The sequence below is a fragment of the Heteronotia binoei genome, chromosome 18 (assembly GCF_032191835.1).
Source record: "Heteronotia binoei isolate CCM8104 ecotype False Entrance Well chromosome 18, APGP_CSIRO_Hbin_v1, whole genome shotgun sequence".
Taxonomy (NCBI): domain Eukaryota; kingdom Metazoa; phylum Chordata; class Lepidosauria; order Squamata; family Gekkonidae; genus Heteronotia; species Heteronotia binoei.
The window spans coordinates 9,330,357-9,336,356 of NC_083240.1; positions in this window are offsets into that span (position 1 = coordinate 9,330,357).

Sequence of the window (6,000 nt, forward strand, 5' to 3'; positions counted from 1 at the left end):
ACTACTAGCCACAAGGTATAAATGGAACGCTCTGGCTGGGACAGTGATGCTGTGTATTTTTGATTCTTGGGGGGCAACAGTGGGAAGGCTTCTGGAGTTCTGGACCTGTTGGTGGACCTTCTGATGGCACCCGGGTTTTGGCCACTGTGTGACACAGAGTGTTGGACCGGATGTGCCACTGGCCTGATGGTGGGCACAGCATGGCTTCTCTTATGTTCTTATGTCTGGGGCAGTGATGCTCTGTATCCTTGGAGCTTGGGGGCAACAGTGGGAGGGCTTCTGGAGTTCTGAAACTCCTGGTGGACTTCCTGAGAACACCTGGGTTTTGGCCGCTGTGTGACACGGAGGGTTGGAGTTTAAAAAAAAAAAAAATTAAAAACCCAACCCGAGCATTTTGGTGGCAGTTGTAATCGAATCAACATTTTTTTTTATCTGCACAGCTGAAAAGATCTTCAGCAGCCAACCAGGAAACCTGGTTGGGCAAGAGCCCTACGTGACACCACTCACTTTCCCAAAATCACTTGGTGGGCACCATGAAAGGTGTTGACATGTGCTATGATGCCACTGGGCACCCTGTTGGAAAACCCTGGAATAATAGATGAAACTTAGCAGTGCATCCATTGGGGAGGATATCTTTTGCAATCCGAGGACCATGACTTGAGAATCTTCATGTGCAGGAATACTCCCTCTAAGCCGTGGAGTCTTGTGAGCAAAAATTCTACTCTGTGAGCCACTAGCATGAAAGTTGTGAGCCACTGCCTAAATTAGTTTGCTCTGGGGCCACTTTTTTTCCTGAGCTACAACAAAAATGGGTGAGCTGGAGGCTAAATAACGGTGAGCTAGCTCACGCTAACTCAGCTTAGAGAGAACACTGCAAGTACAAAGAGGTTCTTTCTCCAATTACTTTTTTATTTTTGCGCATCAGACTTGTGAACCGTTTCTTTATGTCCATTCGGATGGCTGGCAGTTGTGATTTGTTTGTTTGTTTTGACTCGTTCCCATGGTGTTTATAACAAATCGAAACAAAAAAAAAATGCCATTAAAATTGCATAAACTGAAGAGAAATAATGGCCCGGAAAATGGTGTGAGAAATCACAGGTTCACTTTGCAGCCCAGTCAAGAAAGAGGGGGGGAATTCCAAGTCAAAACAGCAAGTTGTACTCTTGTACAGTATCCCTTATTTCACATCTCCACAGGCTGCCCGAGGAGGGAAGTGAAGGTCTGGCAGTCACCAGAAACTAAAATAAGGTCTGAACTCCTCAGCCAGCTTTTGCTCACCTCATCTGAAATGGTTTTGCTGTTCAGCACCTCAAGAAGGGGGTTTTTAATTTACCTCACATAGCCAAAAAGAAGACACCCGAGTTAGCCCTGCCCCTTGACTGTAAGTGCTCTCAGGTGGTCGACTCCTGTTTCTTGTAGAAAACCCACACAATTGTGGTAAGCGTAACCGGGTGCTTACTCAGACACGGAGCGACGTGTGTGAGAAGCGCGCCTAAGTTCCCACACAAGTTGAAGAAAGTGAGATATTACTCAACCTGACGTCAAGTTCACCGCTAGGATTTGTTGTCAGCTCACGAAAGGTCACTGCTGTGTGTCGGCACCGGCCTTTACCTCTTTTGATGAGGCTGACAGAGCGGTGGGCTCGGTTTGGGGACAGCACCTGTGCAGGTGGGCCTCTGTCGTCAGCAGGAGCTAAGGAGAATGCACCTTTCGAGCGAGGTTGACCAATCGCCTCCTACAGGGGCATTAGAATGTCAAATCGAGGGGCAAAGGTGGGAGGACGCTTGGGAGAGGGATGAGGGGAAAGGGAGGGGCCTCCCCCAGGTTTGCAGAAAATCACCACAGATGACCAGAGAGATTCCCTCCGGGACACCATTCAGTTCGATAGACTTCCGGTGACCCCTGCTCCGTGCCCAGAAGATGGCAAAAGACCTCCAGGATCCCCAAACTGGCCTGGAAAAAAATTGCTTCCTGACCCCAAAGTGGCATGTAAGAAAGGGCAACGAGAACTAAGCACTGATGGACTCAATCGCAACAAGATTCTTTAATATCAAAGACAAACGCAAGCTCCAGTCGGCCTGAATAACAGGCTTGCCCCCACCCCATGCACCGATTCATCTGGGTTGCCAATCCCCAGGTGGGGGCAGGGGATCCCCCGGTTTGGAGGCCCTGCCCCCTCTTCAGGGGAATCAGAAAGCGGGGGGAGGGGAGGGAAATGTCTGCTGGGAACTCTGTTATACCCTATGGAGATTTATTCCCATAGAAAATAATGGAGAATTGATCTGCGGGTATCTAGGGCTCTGGAGGCCCTGTTGTTTGAGGTAGAGGCACCAGATTTTCAGTATAGCATCCAGTGGCTCTCCCCAATATACTCCGTAAGTTCCAAAAAGGTTGGACCAGGGGGTCCAATTCTATGAGCCCCCAAAGAAGGTGCCCCTATCCTTCATTATTTTCTATGGAAGGAAGGCATTTAAAAGGCGTGCGGTCCCTTGAAATGTGATGGCCAGAACTCCCTTTGGAGTTCAATTACGCTTGTCACACCCTTGCTCCTGGCTCCACCCCAATGTCTCCTGGCTCCACCCCCAAAGTCCCCAGATATTTCATGAATTGGACTTGGCAACCTAAGATTCATCCAGGCTGTGTACTTCTTTACCGTACCCTGCCTTTCTCTCCGGCGGGGACCCAAAGGGACTCGCACTGTTTTCCAATCCTCCGTTTTATTTTCACAACAACCCTGAGAGGGAGATTAGACTGAGAGAGAGAGAGAGAAACTGACCCAGGATCACCCAACCAGTTTCTATGGCAGCCAAACACAAAGGGACCATGGTGAATCAGTAAATATACAAGGATACACACTGTGCAAAAATAATAATGAAAAGAAGAAGAAGACTGCAAATTTATACCTCGCCCTTCTCTCTGAATCAGAGACTAAGAGCGGCTTACAGTCTCCTATATCTTCTCCCTGTGAGGTGGGTGAGGCTGAGAGGGCTCTCACAGCAGCCGCCCTTTCAAGGACAACTCCTGTGATAGCTATGGCTGACCCAAGGCCATTCCAGCAGCTGTAAGTGGAGGAGTGGGAATAATAATAACACTCCAAAAAGATACAAATAACAGGGGACATTTTGTAGAAAAAGAGGTGACGGAGCTTATAGCACAACTCATCTGCATAACTCGTTTGCATGCGCCAAACACCCCTGACAGCACCGAAAGGTGTACTAAATTGTACCAGCTCAGCATCTGCCTTTAAATGCTTCTTGAATTAGAATGGTCATCATAGAACCTTACTCCCATCGTACTTTTTAAATTACTTTCTCCTCTGTGGCCACAGTGGAATGAGGAAGATTTCCATCTGTCTGCTTTATGTGTTTTGGTTATTTCCCCCTTTTTATGGGGGAAAATATTAGAGTTTGTCGAATCTTAGAGTTCAGCAAAATTCTCACAGGGGGTTTGAAAAATGGAGCCCAGAAGCAAGTATTTGTGTGTGGGGGGGGGGGCATAAGAAAGAAAGAGCACAATAAAATAGAGTGGTTACGGAGTTCCACTCCTGTGAGCTCCTGCCCAAAAAGGAGGCAAATATATTAGGTCCCAAAGTTTCAACAAAGTACAACAATCATAATAATAAATATAGAAATAGCATCCAAACAATCAAATGCAGGGCTTTTTTGGTACAACAAACCCAGCAGGAACTCATGTGCATATTAGGCCACACCCCCTGATGTCACCATTGTTTCACATAGGGCTTTTTTTGTAGAAAAAGCCCAGCAGGAATTCATTTGCATATTAGACCACACCCCTGATGCTGAGCCAGCCGGAACCGCGTTCCTGCTAAAAAAAAAAAAGACCTGATCATGCGTAATGAGGTATATCAATCACACAATACAAAACATCCTTCCAGCCGTGAAGGTCTTGAGACCAAAAATCTTATACAAGATTGAGGTTCCACAATTCGACAGGCTTCTGGTAAATGTCCATTTCATAATGCGTCCATTTCATAAATGTCCATTTCATGTGCGTATATATGTGTGTGTATATGTATGTATGTATGTATGTGTGTGTGTGTGTATATACACACACATATATTGGCCACTGTGTGACTCAGAGTGTTGGACTGGATGGGCCATTGGCCTGATCCAACATGGCTTCTCTTATGTTCTTCTGTGACTCAGAGTGTTGGACTGGATGGGCCATTGGCCTGATCCAGCGTGGCTTCTCTTATGTTCTTATGTGACACAGAGTGTTGCACTGGATGGGCCATTGGCCTGATCCAGCGTGGCTTCTCTTATGTTCTTAAAATCATTTCTTCAAGAATCGTAACTTTCCTCCAATAATTTCCTTAGTCTGGATTAATCAAGTTGTCTAAGGAGATCTTCCTGATGGATCTCAACAAGATCCTCTAATATCAAAGACAAATACAAAATGCCTACTTGCAACACCATCACGTTGTCTTCCAGTTGGAATGATTGTAAATAATTTCAGAAAGAAATGCTGAAAGGCAAGGAAAAGGAATCGTGGTTACCTCACTGAATCATGGAACCTTGGCTTTAGACTCGGTGGAATTGTGGATTGAAGTACAACCACAGAATCATAGAGTTGGAAGGGCCCTCCAAGGTCATCTAATCCTCTGCACAATGCTGGAAATTCACAAATACCCCCCCCCACACACACACACATACTTCCCCAGTGACCCCTGCTCCATGCCCAAAAGATGGCAAAAAACAAAAACCCTGGCTAAAGTAACAAAGATCCCTGGCTAAAGTAGCTTGGAGAACAATTGCTACCTGATCTCAAAGTTGCAACCAACATTTCCCTGGGTTTGTAAGAAAGGGCCACAAGAACTAAGCAGTGATGTCACCCTTCTTGTTCTCCTTCTCATGACCTACCTAATTAATAGAATCAGCATTGCTGTCCGATGGCCATCTAACCTCTGTCTGAAAACCTCCAAAAGAGAGCCCACCACCTCCTGAAGAAGCCTGTTCCACTGAAGAACCGGTCTGTCAGGAAGTTCTTCCTAACGTTTAGCCAGAAACAGCAGACTGCTCCAGAAAGATACCATGCTGTTGGTGTTTCAAGATTCTTTGTTTAGGTGTGAACCTCATATATGTTTCCATGGATGGGGGGAAACACATAAATTGAAGAAAAGGTGGGATAAAAATGTAAGAGATGCAGGTGACCAAAGCCCTTACTTCACTGTCGTCACTCTTATCTTCAGTAATCTTATTTTCAGTAATCTTATTATCTTCAGTAATCTTATTTTTTGCACTAAGAACTGACAGCGATGGTATTTTGTTATCTTTGGGTCTAGCTGGAAACCATGTTTCATGACTTTGCAAAAAGACAGAGGCTGGCGGTGCTGAGTTTGCAAAACGGCGGCGCAAACATTGACGGCTTCCGGTACAAGAGGTGTGCTCTCGGTAGCCAAACTCGTCAGCACCTTTGAAAATTTCTGATGAGAACGATAAAGGTTAACTCACCCTCCGTCAAAATATGCTGACCTTCTTATGCTGAATTGGCAGCGCTCTCTGCTTCTTCCCGTCATAGAAACAGGTGGAGGATGAGCTCAGATGGCAAAGTCGTCACTAGGAAATGGGAGACCCAGTGTTCTCTCTGTCATGGAAGCTTGTTGGATGAGCTTGGGCAAGTTCACACAGGGGTGTTATAATATAGTGGGTTCTATGCATTGAGGAGGCAGGGAGGTAGTGATAAACAGCTCTTTTTTAGATACAGTGTGGTAGGTGGCTCCACTACAAAGCCTGAGGAACGGGGCCCGCAAGGCCAGCTATATACAACTCTGGGTTCCCGCGCAAGCATGTTATTGGATCATTCAAATTAGCAAGGAGTCTCTGATTGGTGCAGGGCAGCAGGGATTTGGATCCTGCTGCCCGTTGTTCCTGAGTCCCCAAGCTCGGTTCGTATGGCTCCAATGAGCCAAGCAGGAACACCTAATTCTGTTTTTACTTGACTCCAGTACATAACAGGTGTTGAACTAGGCTTGCCAATCCC